The sequence below is a fragment of the Phacochoerus africanus genome, chromosome 10, assembly GCF_016906955.1.
Source record: "Phacochoerus africanus isolate WHEZ1 chromosome 10, ROS_Pafr_v1, whole genome shotgun sequence".
NCBI classification, from domain to species: domain Eukaryota; kingdom Metazoa; phylum Chordata; class Mammalia; order Artiodactyla; family Suidae; genus Phacochoerus; species Phacochoerus africanus.
In genome coordinates, this window is record NC_062553.1 from 132,283,587 (window position 1) to 132,298,842 (window position 15,256).

At 43.0% G+C, this 15,256-nt stretch overlaps 2 protein-coding genes across 6 annotated transcripts in view; one reads left to right on the plus strand and one right to left on the minus strand.

The window, feature by feature from the left end:
- Positions 1 to 324, minus strand: part of PTPN13 (protein tyrosine phosphatase non-receptor type 13) — a 209,290-nt gene extending 208,966 nt beyond the window's left edge. Inside the window, exon 1 of the mRNA XM_047798555.1 lies at positions 194 to 324. The gene's annotated coding sequence lies outside the window, so the exon portion shown is untranslated. The remainder of the gene's footprint in view (positions 1 to 193) is intronic.
- A 523-nt stretch (positions 325 to 847) lies between these two features.
- Positions 848 to 15,256, plus strand: part of MAPK10 (mitogen-activated protein kinase 10) — a 507,647-nt gene continuing 493,238 nt past the window's right edge. For all 5 annotated transcript variants that reach the window (XM_047798560.1, XM_047798561.1, XM_047798557.1 and 2 more), the window contains exons 1-2: positions 848 to 1,255; positions 6,062 to 6,136. The gene's annotated coding sequence lies outside the window, so the exon portion shown is untranslated. The remainder of the gene's footprint in view (positions 1,256 to 6,061; positions 6,137 to 15,256) is intronic.

Consider the following 15,256-nt stretch of genomic DNA (forward strand, 5'->3'; position numbering starts at 1 on the left):
GCCCCGGTCGCCCCACCCCACCCCAGCAAAACACTCAAACCCAAGAAAAGTTCCTTCCACAAGAGCAAGAGCGGAGTTGATGTTAGGGGCTCGAGCAAAAGCAAAGAGGGGAGGAAGAGGTCGGGCGCGGTGTACTTTGTTTTGCACTTTTCTGCACATCCAGCCCGGAGCCCAGGGCAGCTCCCGTCCTTACCCGCTCGTCCGGAGAGCCGGTCCTGCTACGGGAGCGCGGGGCGAGGGCTGCGGGGACGCGGCGTCGGGGCGGGCCGCGGGCGCGGGGAGCCACCACCTCTTCTTCCCCAAGCGGCTGCGGGCGTGGGCCGAAGGAGCTGGAGAAGGAGCCTGGGGAGGGGGAGAAGAGGAGCAGCATCTCCTCCTCGTCCACGCCTCCGAAACGCCCCTCCAGCCGCGACCCCGGCGGACCGCCTGACCCGCGTGCGCTCGCGCAACCTCTCCGCCCTCCGCGGCTCTGCGCGTCTCCAAAGGCTTCGCCAAAGCCCGCCGGTGCGGGGCGGCTCAACTCCTGCCGCCGGCCCCGTGCGCTGCCAAGGCGGCTGAGGCAGACCGGGGAGCCAGGGACTGCTCACCGGCACGACCGTCTCTCGGGGCCGCAACCATGGTGTGTCATCCTCGCCGCGCCGCGGCGGCCGCAGCTCCTCGCCCCTCTCGGGCTCCACCTCAGGCCGCCGCGCAGGCCCCGCCCCAATTCCTGTCCATCAACCCTCCCGGGACGCCTGGGGAGACCGAGGATCTCCGGCCGCTCCGCCTCATTGGCCCGACGGCCCTGCAGCCCCGCCCCCTCACGAGGAACGAGGTCGCCCGGGAGACCGGCGCCCGGGTTCCCATGACAACGGGTGCCGGGGGCCTGGCTTTTCGCGTTCTTCAGGCTTGCCAGGCGCTCAGGTTGATCGCCACGCAGCAACGTTCCTGGCCCCGGCGGGGTGGACTCCTAATTTTAGGCGGAGGGGAAAACGCCCCCCCGACCGCCGCCGCACTTGCAACTGTAGAAACAGAAGTTGAGGGCCCTGGGGCGTGCGAGGCAGAGAGAAAAACTCCTTCTCGCCCTTCCTCGGTCAGTCTGCATGGCCCTCCCCCCGTGCCCTGCCTTGCCTCCAGCCTTGTTTCCATGTTCTCACCGGGCGGATTTGGGCTCTGAAAGGGTGAGGAGAAGAATGGGAGGGAAAGAGCAGGGCCGTGCCAGCTCCCCGCAGCAGTGTAGTAGCTTGGAAATGGCGGGGTCAACGAAAACAGCTCGGTAAGTTTTCCCACCGTTGTAAAGCGATCTTCCAAGATGGGGTGGCAGCACTGGGTCAGCCCCACATGCCCTCGGAAAAACTCACATGCTCATATTTTTGAAAAAAGTGTGTAAATTCTGGTGGTTTTACTTCTCAAGTTAGGGTAATCCTAAAGTTAAAGATTTAAGCGAAAGGTTTGACATAGTGGACAAAAACGAAGAACCTCCATTTTTCTATATAGGACTGCAGTGACAGCTTGGCAAAGGTGTGTCCTAGCAGCGATGACCCTCCTGCAAGCTAAAAGATTGGGGTTTCCACAGTTTACAAGGAGGTCTTACTGAATCCATGAGCAAATGGTATCTTGGAAATTACCAAATGGAAACTCATGTGAGTCTCCAAAGTTTGAGGTTTTTTCCTCAAAAGTGTAAGATAAACCTGGTACAAAGGCCTGGGGGTTAATTTAGTCTTGGACCCCTGGTTTTGAGCCCTAGGTGATTCTAAACTTCATGGCAGGTTCCAAAATGTAGCGATCTGAGGCAACGTTAGAACTGCAATTCTAGGTCCCCTAGCCCCTGAAGCTGCTGTACGTATGTGATGAATGAGGGAATTGATAGTAATGATTTACCTTTGGCCAGCACTTGAATTTTCATCATCTCAATTACTAAATGAATGACTGTGGTGGATGTGTTCAGTCAAATATGACCTGCAAACATGCACAAATGTGATTCCTTACAGCGCTAAACACAGTAGAAAATGCTCAGCAGAATTTTAAGGGCCCTGACCTCCAGGCGATAACCACAGAGCCTAAGAAAGAAAGTTCTTGAAACCATTTGAGATTATAGCTAGAATGTACAGCCAAACACGGCATGTAATAGTCCATGAGAGCAAGTCTGGGGTATGTAAAATGGGCTGGATTCGGCAGATTAAGGAGGAAAGCAATTTCAAGTGGGCTTTGAGGGGTAGGGAGTGGGATGCATGAAACAAAGATGAGGAAAGGCATCTGAAGGAAAGGACAGAAAACCGAAGTGCAGCAGCAGGAATAGAGTGGTGAATGGACATAACAGTGAGAAGACCAGTCCGACTGAACTAGAGATGGACGTGAAGGATTGGGGCATTTTCCCCAGTTCTCCCCCCATTTTCTGAAATAGCAGTTTTTAAATCTTCTGGTTTAAGTATCAGAGTAGTGAGGTAGAGAGGGAGAGGTAGTTTTATGAGAATAAAAACCTTCATGAAACATCTGCCTCTGTTTGCCACTGAAAGAAATTTCCCTGTATTTATCAGAAAGTAAAGCAACACATAGGATATTTGGAATAACTTGTGAATTCATGTCAGACAGATGATACAGAGTATAATGTTGGAAGTTTTCACCACAGTAGACAAACCACAGAGTGGTGAGCTGTTTTGTTTTGTTTTGCATTAAGGTTATTTTAGGTGGTTGCCCTCAAGGCTTTTTCCCCAGAAATCTTTCTGTTTTGTATGAGTTGAAAGGCTGGTTTTTAAATAAACGGCTTCGATAACAAAACCTGATAAAAAGTGCACAGAAGAGAAATCTACAGGTTAATCTCCTTTAGGATATAATATAAAATTAAAATACAATGTGAACAAATAGAACTTAGTACTGCACTACAAATGATATGCCAAAGTTAAGAGGAATTATGCCAGGCATATTAGAATGACTTAATAATGGAAAATTTATTCATATAGTTGGAGAAAAACTGTGTCAGTGTCTCTGTTGATACTGAAAAGGGTTTTGTAAAATCCACCATTTTAATAAACCTTAATTCCTTAATAAAAAACTTTTTAAAACGCGTATTTTATATCAAAGCCAGAAACTTGCTGTATAATGAAACACTATAATTATTCTCACTGAGTGGGGAACAAAGCCATGATTGCCCACCATTATACCATGTAAGGAAATGATAGCCAGTGGAATTAGGTATGGAGTAGAGATAAGAAATTAAATGCTGAAAGTGTCAGAATTGTCATTTGTTTGCAATTATATAAAAACTCCAAAGATCAATCAAAAAAGCAATTTAGAAGCAATAAAAGATGAGTTAGAGTAGCATTTTACATTTTGATACACAAAACTGCAAAGTAATACAAGTTACAGTTATCCTAATACAGATGGAAAGTTTAATAATGCATTGTTTCTTCTTTCTTTTTGTCTTTTCAGGGCTGGACCTGCAGGGTATGGAGGTTCCCAGGCTAGGGATCTAATCAAAGCTGTAGCCGCTGGCCTACGCCACAGGCACAGCAATGCGGGATCCTTAACCCACTGAGCAAGGCCAGGGATCGAACCCACAACCTCATGGTTCCTAGTCAGATTCATTTCCGCTGCACCAGGATGGAAACTCCGATAATGCATTGTTTCTTTACACCCTCACCAACACAACATCAAACTTTTTTGATCTAATAGATATGAAATGCTATCACATTACAGGTATAGTTTACATTCTCTTACGAGCAGCTTTTTGTGTGTGCTTCCAAGCCATTCTATTTTCTGTTAGCAAAAATATTATCCCATGTTTTCCTCTGGAACTTTTATGGCTTTCACATTTCATTCTTTGATCCATATGGGACTTATTTCGGTAGTAGCAGCAGCTACCCATTTGTCTCCTAAAAACCTTAAAAGAATTTGTAAATTTTTTTTTTTCTTTTTTTAGATCCACACCCTTGGCATATGGAGGATCTCAGGATAGGGGTTGAATCGGAGCTGTAGCTGCCGGCTTACACCACAGCCACAGCAACCTGGGATCCAAGCCGAATCTTCAACCTATATCACGGCTCACTGCAACCACCACAACGCTGGATCCTGAACACACTGAGCAAGGCCTGAGCAAGGCCAGAGATCAAACCCATGTCCTCATGGATACTAGTCAGGTTCATTAACTGCTGAGTCATGATGGGAACTCCAAGAATTTTTGTAAATTTTTACTACACAAAATGCAGATCATCTATAGAGAATAAAAATATCAGTGAAATAAATTTATAAAAGAAGTGCAGAAAAGCAATGAATTGTTTTCATTTTTTAAAGTTTTATTGAAGTATAGTTGATTTGCAATGTGATGATTTCAAGCAATGAATATTTGAAGTGAAAGTACTATATAAAGAAAAAAAATAAAAATGAGTTACTTATAGCTATTGGAAAAATATTTTTAAAGACATCTGATATTGGTGAAAATATGTGAAATAGATATGGTTTCATCATTGTTGGCAGGATTATTGGTTGGCTTATTCCATTTGGGAATACAGTTGCAGTGTCTTTCATAATTTATTAATGTTTATACCCTTGCAGTTATTCCATTTTGGACATTTATCCACTTTGTAAAATTTATGGCATTTTACACACATGGTTTGAGACATGATTAAGAATATTCTTGTAGTTCCTGTGGTGGCTCAGAGGTAACGAACCCAACTAGTATCCATGAAGACTCGGGTTTGATGCCTGGCCTTCTTCAGTGTGTTAAGGATCCGGCATTGCTCTGAGCTGAGGTGCGGTTCACAGATGTGGCTGCAATCTGGCGTGGCTGTGGCTGTGGCCGGCAGCTACAGCTCTGATTCAACCCCTAGCCTGGAAACTTCCATATGCTGCAGATGTGGCAAAAAGACCAAAAAAAAAAAAAAAAGAATATTCTTTGCAGTATTGTTGGTAGTCATAAAAATAAAAACAAAATAAATGTCCGTAATGGTAGGATGATTAAATTAAGTATGGTCATCCATATATATTACCTAGCAATAAAATCAGGTAGCCGCACATATTGATCTAATTTCTGTTCAAAAGTACATATATATCTATGTATAATGATATGTTAATATTTATGGTGTTAACAGTGGTTTCTCTGAGGATTAGAAATAAAACATTGCATTTCTGAAATGTTTTTATTTAAAATCTTTACAACAAGCACATCATTGCTTTTGCATAAAAGGCCAAGGGGGTTAAAAAAGACAAGCGTTCCAACTATAAAGTAAATGTAACATACAGCATAGGGACTATGGTTAATAATACTCCATTGTGTATTTGCAAGTTGCTTAGAGAGTAGATCCTAAAAGTTTTCATCCCAAGAAAAAAAATTTGTGTGCTCATTAAATTTTAAATTCATTTCCTCAGCCCCACTAGCCACATTTCAAGGCTCACTTCCCCCACGTGGCTGGTGGCTCCCCATTGGAGCTGCGCAGATATGGAACATTTACATCTGGTAGGAAGTCCTATTGGACAGTGCTAATTCAGAGACTAGCATAGGTGGTTTTTCTCTTAAAGACTAAGTAAAAATTAGTTCTCTTTTGCTAGCTTCTATAAAACAAAAACAAAAACAAAACAGAAAGTTCAGCATAGATTATCACTGCTGACAGCAGAGAGACCAGACAGCTGACCGTATAGAAATTTACCTGGGTTTCCACACGGCCCTTGCGCTTCAAAATGTTCATCACGTTGGGAACATCCTTGTGTCCCACTCTAAGGAGTTTTTTCTGTAGAAACTTTGGATCACCCCATCACAGTCTCCTTGAGACTATATTCCAAGTATGTGTGTTTTGTGCATTTTTCTGCAGAAAGCATCTATATGTTTCAATAAATTCAGAAAGGGGTTTATATTCCTCCAAAATATTGACCTTGTGTCCTTTAAATGCCAGCGATTTTGAAATACCACCTTTTACCTCAAAGGTTGAAATGAATTCTAGGCTAATCTAAACCTGTAAATAACAGTGTTTTCCCAGCTGGCTTCTTGTGTTCATCTCAATTTGAAATATGTGTGTTTTGGCTTGTATCAACTATGTTCGTGTTTTTCCTCCCTTTAAGCCAGAAACATATTATCCTTTCTTGCTTACAGAGTAAGGACTGTGATGGGAACGTTGCCCAGTTGAGAAGCAGAAGCAAAATGAGTAATCTACCAAAACATGAGCAGGTAATTGGAGCACAAATTCCTGACGGTGCTTAAGGAAGACTTTGTGAGGTAGTACTAACACTTCCAAGTGAATCAAGAATTAGCTAGGGAAAAATGTGGCGAGAGAAACCAGACAGGACCACAGTTAACCTCAGGTCCGTTAAATAAGCAGGTTATTTTCTTTTGGCAGTAGCTGAATTCTCTTTAAAATGAGAGAGTTCCCTTGGAATGGAGAGTTACATGGCAGCAGTGGCAAAGATAACTCTAAACGTTGAGAGGCATCCTGGTAGCTCAGTACAGTGAGAAGACCTAAGTACAAATCTGGCAAGTCTCCTAATTTCTGTGAGCCTCATTTTCCGTCTTGTGAAAGAAATAACAAGAGGAGTTCCCGTTGTGGCTCAGTGGTTAACAAATCTGACTAAGAACCGTGAGGTTGCGGGTTCGATCCTTGGCCTCGCTCAGTGGGTTAAAGATCTGGCGTTGCCGTGAGCTGTGGTGTAGGTCGAAGACGTGGCTTGGATCCCGAGTTGCTGTGGCTGTGGTGGAGGCCAGCAGCTGTAGCTCCAATTGGACCCCTAGTCTGGGAACCTCCATATGCCGAGGGTGTGGCTCTAGAAAAGACAAAAAACAAAAAAGAAATAAGAGCTAATATGTTCCACACATAATAACCTGTAATATCTGTTCACTGTTCAATAGGATTAAATGAAATATGCAAATGGAAACTATTTGTAAACTTTAAAGCACTATTTTAAAAAGTCAAACAACAGCAACAACAAGAACTGTATGGATTTTTGGAATTCGTGTTTTAGACTTAATGAGAAAGAAATTTTAAATAATCTCTTTCATTCTGAAGAGAAACTTCAGGAAATCTTTATTTGGTACCAGGGGCTAGCTAATCCTGCAAAAGATTAAGTCAGAAAAATTTAATTGTGGTGCTCCTGTAACTTCTATGTTCCTTTGCCAACCAGATTCTGCCAGCTGTTTTCCACTTCTGCCTCCAAGCCGACCAGGGCTCATTCGTTGCTCTGATTAGGGCTGGCACCATGCTAGGCTCAAAGCCTTCGTGGACGCCTGCTTGATTTGCCAGGAGCTTTTATGGCTCTCCCTGACCCCTGATATTTCTCTCCCCCGAATGCCGCATCTGGTCATTCTCCCTTTCGGTCACTAATGAGTTAAACTGCAGGGTGGTAACTTTAGAAGGCTGAAGTTAAATTCGTTTTCCCTTCCAGCTTTCCCTCTTTGCCCATTAGCGTGATTGATTTATCAGATTAGGTAGCTGTCACTGTAAACCCTGAGGCTGAGAGATACTGGAGAGGTAAATTTTAATTAACGAAGGAGGCGGAGGAATGAAGGGAAGCTAGTTTCGGTGTGAGTGGAAGAGACGGAGACAGAGACTGGAATTTGGTGGGGAAGAGGTATGTGGCATGAGGCTGACCCTCCGGGCTGCTGATACCAAGGGAGGGGACCAGAGAAGCGTAAGTGGTACTGAAGGGGTGTGGCCCTGCAGTCAAACCGCCTAATTTACAATTTTTACTGGGGCTGGTCCTGTCTCTGACTCATTTCTGCTACCTGTCCTGGCAAGTTATGTAACTGCCGCTTCCCTTTGGTTGAAGGGAGTATGGCAAATAACCACAATCCTTCTGCTTTTTTGAAACTTGGCCATGTCTGAACATACACAAGGTAATTTAATGTGAATATGCTGTCATCTAAATCTGACCCCTAAAGACGTGCCTTAAGGGTTCATGACTGTTAATCTCGATTTTTTTTTTTTAAGTGTTCCCAGAAATGGAAACCAAATAAGAAGTTAAGTTTTCTTGTTTATGTTCTGTTCTAAAGAGGGCGATTTCACACTGATGAGCGTGAACTGCTGTGCAAGAAGGTTGATCATTACAGGCTTTGTTAGGTGGAATTGGAATGTTTAATAAAGCAAAGCACCACTTTGTAAAACATTTCTTAGAAAAGTTGATGGTGTTGATTTTTGCATTTTCCCCTGTAAAGTCTCATAGCAAACTTAGGAGGAAAATAGTCCTATTAATGGATTATCAGTTTAGGGCCAAATCCAGACTTATAAAAATGGGGAAGCCTTGAGCCTGCCCCGCTTCACAACCACGTGAAAAGAGGAAATTTGTCTTTGAGAGTTGAAGCTGAGAGATCCTTTAGTTCATCTAAAAAGTTAAAGTAGGGAACTCTAAAAAATTATATATACATAACTTAAGCATCTAGCTTTTTTTTTTTTTCTTTTTGCAATTTCTTGGGCCGCTCCTGCGGCGTATGGAGGTTCCCAGGCCAGGGGTCTAATCAGAGCTGTAGCCACCGGCCTATGCCAGGGCCACAGCAACGCGGGATCTGAGCCGCGTCTGCAACCTACACCACAGCTCACGGCAACGCCGGATCCTTAACCCATTGAGCAAGGGCAGGCATCGAACCTGCAACCTCATGGGTTCCTAGTTGGATTCGTTAACCACTGAGCCACGACGGGAACTCCAAGCATCTAGCTTTTACTAAAGACTTTTGATTACACTTTAATTAGCAAATCTTTTGATGCTGGGCCAAGGCCTTTCTGGCCATGAATATTAGAGTTCTAGGTTATCTTTTTTTTTTTTTTAATGTAAATCCTTCCCATATGCAAAATCTATAATTTTCTGCTTTCTTTTTTATTAAAAGAAACATAGAACCTGAGGACTCTTGTGAAATAATGTGACTTTGGAGTCTTTCTATATTTGTATAATCCAGTTTTCTTGCTTCTGGTAATTTATGGCAGTAATTTGTCTTTCTGTAGCATTCAACTCTTCTTTTTGCCTCTTCTAGGGCCGCTCCCTCAGCATATGGAAGTTCCCAGGCTAGGGGTCAAATTGGAGCTATAGCCACCGGCTTGCACCAGAGCCGCAGCAACTCGGGATCTGAACCACGTCTGCGACCTACACCACAGCTCACGGCAACGCCAGATCCTTAACCCACGAAGCAAGGCCAGGGATCGAACCTGCAACCTCATGGTTCCTAGTCAGATTCGTTAACCACTGCGCCACGATGGGAGCTCCCCATTCAACTCATTTTTTTAAAAAATTGTGATAAAATATACATCACATAAAATTTACCACTTTGACCATTTCAAAATTTCAGCTTCATTGGGCTTTCCGTACAGTATTCATGTAAAGTGATAAATATTAATGTTATAAAAATTTCAACTTTATCTTCAATGGGGAAATATTTTTTACACTTATACTTAATAAAGTATATAAAAATTAAATTAGGGCCTACAGGACGCCTGGATGCTCAGAGCCTGACGCCGACGCTGCCAGGACTGGGGTAGGGTGTGGGGGTGGGACCTTTGCTCTGACCTTTCAATAAAGCTGTTGGTCTACCTCAGAACAAACAAACAAACAAAAATTACCTAAGTACACTAGCAAGAATAACTCGTATTAAGAGTTTAGAAAATGAGAACAATTGATTTTTATGTAAGCCTCATAAGGGCAGGATTTCTGTCTGCTTTATTCACTGCTGTGCCCCTGGCTCTTTGAATGGTGCTTATCCCATTGAAGGCATTCAGACACTCCTAATGGAGGGGATGAATGGCTCTTGGTAATGAGAACTCAGCAGCAGGAAGGATAAATGTACAGAGCTGTGCTATGATATAGCCCATGAGTAAGCATTAAAAGGTCCGAGCATCAGTCTATGTGTTTTATAGACGAAGTGGAGCAGCATTAGTTAATCTCGTGGTTTGACCAAGTGAAGGTCACTTAATAGTACTTGCGTTTTATTTTCAAAAATCCCCACATAGTGCTTAGCACAGTATTCTCTTGCAACAGCGTTCAGAAAATATTAGTCTTTTTTGAGTGTTGGTTGATGTCTTTATTCTCCGCTACTGAGGGAAAGAAAGCGAAAGGGGGACAGCAAATAGAATAGATATGTGTTCATATTGCTCATGTAATCTTGGAGTATGGAGAGGAAAATAAGCTTTTTTACTCTCTCAAGACAAGTACAAAACTCTGCCATTAATATGAACTCAAAGAAGAACGAACTTTTTTGCCTTCGATCAGAGAATATACTCCAAATCACAAAGCTTTCGAAAAGTTGTCTGTTAGCTGAAACCTGTTCGCCAAAAATCAGTCTTTAAAACTCTTACCAGGAGTTCCCACAGTGGCTCAGTGGTTAACAAACCCGACTAGAAACCATGAGAATGAGGGTTCGACTCCTGGCCTCACTCAGTGGGTTGAGGAGCCAGCATTGCCATGAGCTGTGGTATAGGTAGCAGACGCAGCTCGGATCTGGCGTTGCTGTGGCTGTGGCCCAGGCCGGCGGAAAAAAAACCTCTCACCAGCTTGGGCTGTGGATTGGATTCCTATGATGTTAGTGGTACAAATTTAGCCCCTTCTGCTCTCGCTGGGCCCCCAGACTCCTGAAAACGTCTCATCTACTTCCCATATTTGTAGGATTCTCTGCGGGGTAGTTCATAAGTGCTCCGTAAGGTTTGTCTTTGTTCTTGTCCCCAAACCTCCTGCAAGTCGAACTCTTACATCCCTTGCAGCAGGGAGCTTGTCCCTCCACTCTTGCAGAAATTCTTGGTAAGGGAATCGGTGCTGGTGTCAAAGGGACTGTCTCTCAGTGCTCCTGAAGCTGCCCACCAATAAGCAAGAACTGGGCTGGCTCAACTGCAGAAGCAAGGCCACCTCTGTGCTAGATTTTGTCACCTGGTTCTTGAAGCAGCACTGTTGGTATTCTTTATATCACAGTGTCTGTGATGAAATTAACTATGTTATGGGGATGGAAGTGAAGGGGTGTAGTCATCACGCCGTGCCTTTCTCTGAGCTGTCATCACCCTGCGCATCCATGCACTCATACAACACTGCTCCTTCCCTTCAGCCAAAAGGAGAGGCACGTGTGCGCTTAAACTCCTTCAGATAGATGCTCGGAGAGGCCACCAGCAAACATCCAGACTCTGAAAGTCAGAATTTCACAGGACAATGCAGTGAGGATCAGCATCATTCTCTTGAATTAAGATAAGGGGGAGATATCTTATTGTTAAAGCACACTTACTTATTTTGGGCATCTGACCATGCTTTTTCTTAGTAAAATGTGAACTCTTTGAGGCAACGCATCAAAAAGGCTATCATCTCCAAGTAATAGACTATCTGATAAGAAGTGACTTCAACAAAATGGGTTATTTTTGGAGTTCCTGACATGGCTCAGCAGTAACAAGCCCAACTAGTATCCATGAGGATGTAGGTTTGATCCCTGGCCTCGCTCAGTGGGTAAAGGATCCAATGTTGCTGTGAGCTGTGGTGTAGGTTCCACTCGTAGCTCGGATCCCGTGTTGCTGTGGCAGTGGTGTAGGCTGGAGGCTATAGCTCCAATTAGACCCCGAGCCTGGGAACCTCCATATGCTGTGGGTGCAGCCCTAAAAAGACAAAACAAAACAAAACAACGCAAAACAGCAACAGCAGCAACAACAAAACGGGTTCTTTTTCTCACATGAGAAACCAGGTGGTAAGCAACTGCTTCTGCTGTCTACGCCAGCGTCACTGCCATTCTCTTGGCTTTCCTCTTCTGATCCTAAGAGGACTGCCGCAACTCCAGACATATGATCCTCTTTAAAGACCAAAAGAAGGATGGAAAAGTGTGGGGCCAGCCTTTGCTTTTTCCTTTTGCACACACACACACACACACACACAGAATATTAAAATCTTTTCCCAAAAGACTTTGCTCTAGTACTCTTTCATCTATGTATTACGGGCAAGATATTGTGTCCTCCTTACACAAAGAAAACAGGGAAGCGAGAACCAAGCTTTTCTAGCCTCTAGAGACGACAAGTGTGGGAAACAGGGTTTGGAAATGGATATTGGTTTATGAAGGCAGCCGTCAGTGTCTGCTGCTTTAGCATCCCCAGCATGGAGGTACCACAGGCAGAGTTAGTGCTCAGTGGGTGGTGAGAGTAGGGCGAACAAGTTGTGCAAATGTAGTAACAATGAGTTTTTCCATGAATCTTAAAGTGAATAAGCAAAAACTTTCTGAGCTACTTCAATTTAAAGCAAATTTTAAATGAATTATTTGTATTATAGTAATATTTTCATAAAATAATATAATAACTTTTATACCAGCTCAACAATTGTATTAATAACATGCCGATTACAACCCCAGTAGTAGAATCAAAATATAAATGTAAGTTATCAACTAAAATGCAAAAATTCTATGAAAGAGATTAAATTTTATGTATAGTATTCTTGGTTTCTCAGTTTCTATAGAAAATGTCTATCAAATGACTGCCTTTCAGGGTCCACTGGTTTAGTTTCCAATTTCTGGTTGGTGGTTATCGGTGCCAGGCCACTGCCTCTCTCTTCCCCCACAATGTTGTAGAATTTTTTTTTTTTTAGATGACACAGATGATTATTTCAGTTTGGCTCTAGTTATAGATTAAGCCAAGTAAAACATAACAGCTTTAAGGCACAAAAGGCCCATTTGGGAGTGGAAAACAAAGAGCCAGGGTAATTAATTTGATCTGATCATGAATGAAGTTAAGGTTTTTATAGTTTTGGTAAAACCGAAGTCTTAATGATATTTACATTGTATGTGCAGAAGGTGTTGCTTAATTTTGTATGTTTCATTCTACTATTATAATCATTCTCTGAAAATCATATATTTCTATTAGTAATATGGCATCCAGCCCTTGAAAATAACATAATTTTGGCGTTCTTGTTGTGGTGCAGCAGAAACCAATCTGACTAGGAACCATGAGGTGTCAGGTTCCATCCCTGGCTTCCCTCAGTGGGTTAAGGATCCAGTGTTGCTGGATCCTCATGTATGAGCTGTGGTGTCCATTGCAGACGTGGCTCAGATCCCACGTTGCTGTGGCTGTGGTGTAGGCTGGCAGCTGTAGCTTCAATTCAACCCCTAGCCTGGGGACCTCCTATATGCAGTGGATGTGGCCCTAAAAAGCAAAGAAAGAAAGAAAAAAAGAAAGGAAGGAAGAAAGGAAAGAAAGGAAGAAAGAAAAGACAATTTTACAATTCCAATAACATAAACAAATAGGTATGAGCTATTTTGCTGTGGACATTTAAGTTTCTTCTTCCTAAAAGAGATTGTTTTTGGCTTTTAAAAGAGCTAGGGAGTGCCCGTTGTGGCTCTGTTGAAAAGAATCCGACTAGTATCCATGAGGATTCAGGTTAGATCCCTGGCCCCACTCAGTGGGTTAAGGATCTGGTGTTGCTGTGAGCTGTGGTGTAGGTTGCAGATGTGGCTTGGATCCCTCATTGCTCTGGCTGCGGTGTAGGCCAGCAGTTGCAGCTCTGATTTGGTGCCTAGTCTGATAACTTCCATATGCCAATGGTGTGGCCCTAAAAAGAAAAAAAAAAAAGACCTAGAGATTACTTTTGGCTTATCTTTTCTGTTTTTTTCATAAATGGATTTGATGTTTACTATTTAATTTTCACAGATGATAAGTGTTTCTTGTATTTTTGAAGAGAAAGGAGAAAAATCTGTTGATTTAAGATGATGCTCCTGAGGATTCCTATTATACTAGACTCCTGATTAATCATATTTTAACAGAAAATACATTCTATTTTTTAATTTGTCTTTTTTGTCTTCTTGGGGCCGTGCCCGAAGCATATGGAGGTTCCCAGGCCAGGGACCTAATCGGAGCTGTCGCTGCCGGCCTATGGCAGAGCCACAGCAACACCAGATTCAAGCCACATCTTTGACCTACACCACAGCTCATGGCAACATTGGATCCTTAACCCACTGAGCGAGGCCAGGGATCAAACCCGCAACTCCATGGTTCCTAGTCGGATTCGTTTCCACTGCGTTACAACGGGAACTCCAGAAAATAAATTCTTATTTGGGCATCAGTTCTGCCAGTCATTTGGTTCACATGCTACTTCAGTGAGTGACTTACCATATTTCATAATTTCTAGAAGCCTATCAGTGCCAACTAATAACATACAAGAACATTCAGTTCAACTGTTATGCTGTGCTTTTATTCCTATTAATAATGTTTTTAAAAATTGAGAGGTTCCTGTGGTGTCTCAGCAAGTTAAGGACCTGACATAGTGTCTGTGAGGATGTGGGTTGTATCCCTGGCCTTGCTCAGTGGGTTAAGGATCGAGCATTGCCACAAACTGCAGCATAGGTTGCACATGGGCCTGGGTCAGGTGTGGCTGTGGCTGTGGCTGTGGGGTAGGCCAGCAGTTGCAACTTCAGTTCAGCTCCTAGCCTGGGAACTTCCATATGCGACGGGTGTGGCTGTGAAAAAAGTAAATAAAAATAAATAAAAGTTGATAGACTTTTCAAAGATACGTGGATTTAGATTGTATAAAGAATTTCGAATTCTTACATCTCATCTTCACCTAAAAGCACACATACACAAATGACAACCCAAAGAAAGATAAATTGGCTGTGCAAAACTGAGCAAGAATGAACGTACACATTTGTTCAGAAAGAACACCTACTTGGAGAACTGGATATGATTGATGGAGTTTTGATAAAGTACTTTTTCTCTTTGCTTTTTTCAAATTTCCTGTTCATAAATATACATAATTTTCATGGAAGAATCTTAATTTACTTTTCTTTTTTTTCCTTTTTTTTAGGGCCGCACATACAGCATTTGGAAGTTCCCAGGCTAGGGGTCGAATTGGAGCTGCAGCTGTGGCCTATGCTGCAGCAATACTGGATCCTAGCCACCTCTGTGACCTACACCACAGCTCATGTCAACCTCAACACCTGATGCTTAACCCACTGACCGAGGCCAGGGATTGTATCCAGGTCCTCATGGATGCTGGTCGAGTTCCTTACCCCTGAGCCACAACAGGAACTCCTTAACTAGAGAGCTGATATAATCTATATTTGACATTTTTTTCATGTTTTTGATAACCCATTATTATTTTTTAACCTCTGGAAAGTGGGAAGGGGCAAATTCTTTGTTTATAATATTTATTCAATACGTACTTATTTCTTCTAATTATTTTACATGTGTTGAAGTCTTTTCTTTCCCCTTTTTGAGTCGTGTAGCTCATCTTCCCCTCTTTCTGTACTCTTTTGAGACAAGAGTATATCCATGTGCCTTAAGAAATTCAGACCTAGTGCAGCGACATCTCACTGTCTGCTAGGTCATCTCTCTATGTTCAAAAGTTTCTTTTCTCACTTGAAATAAAA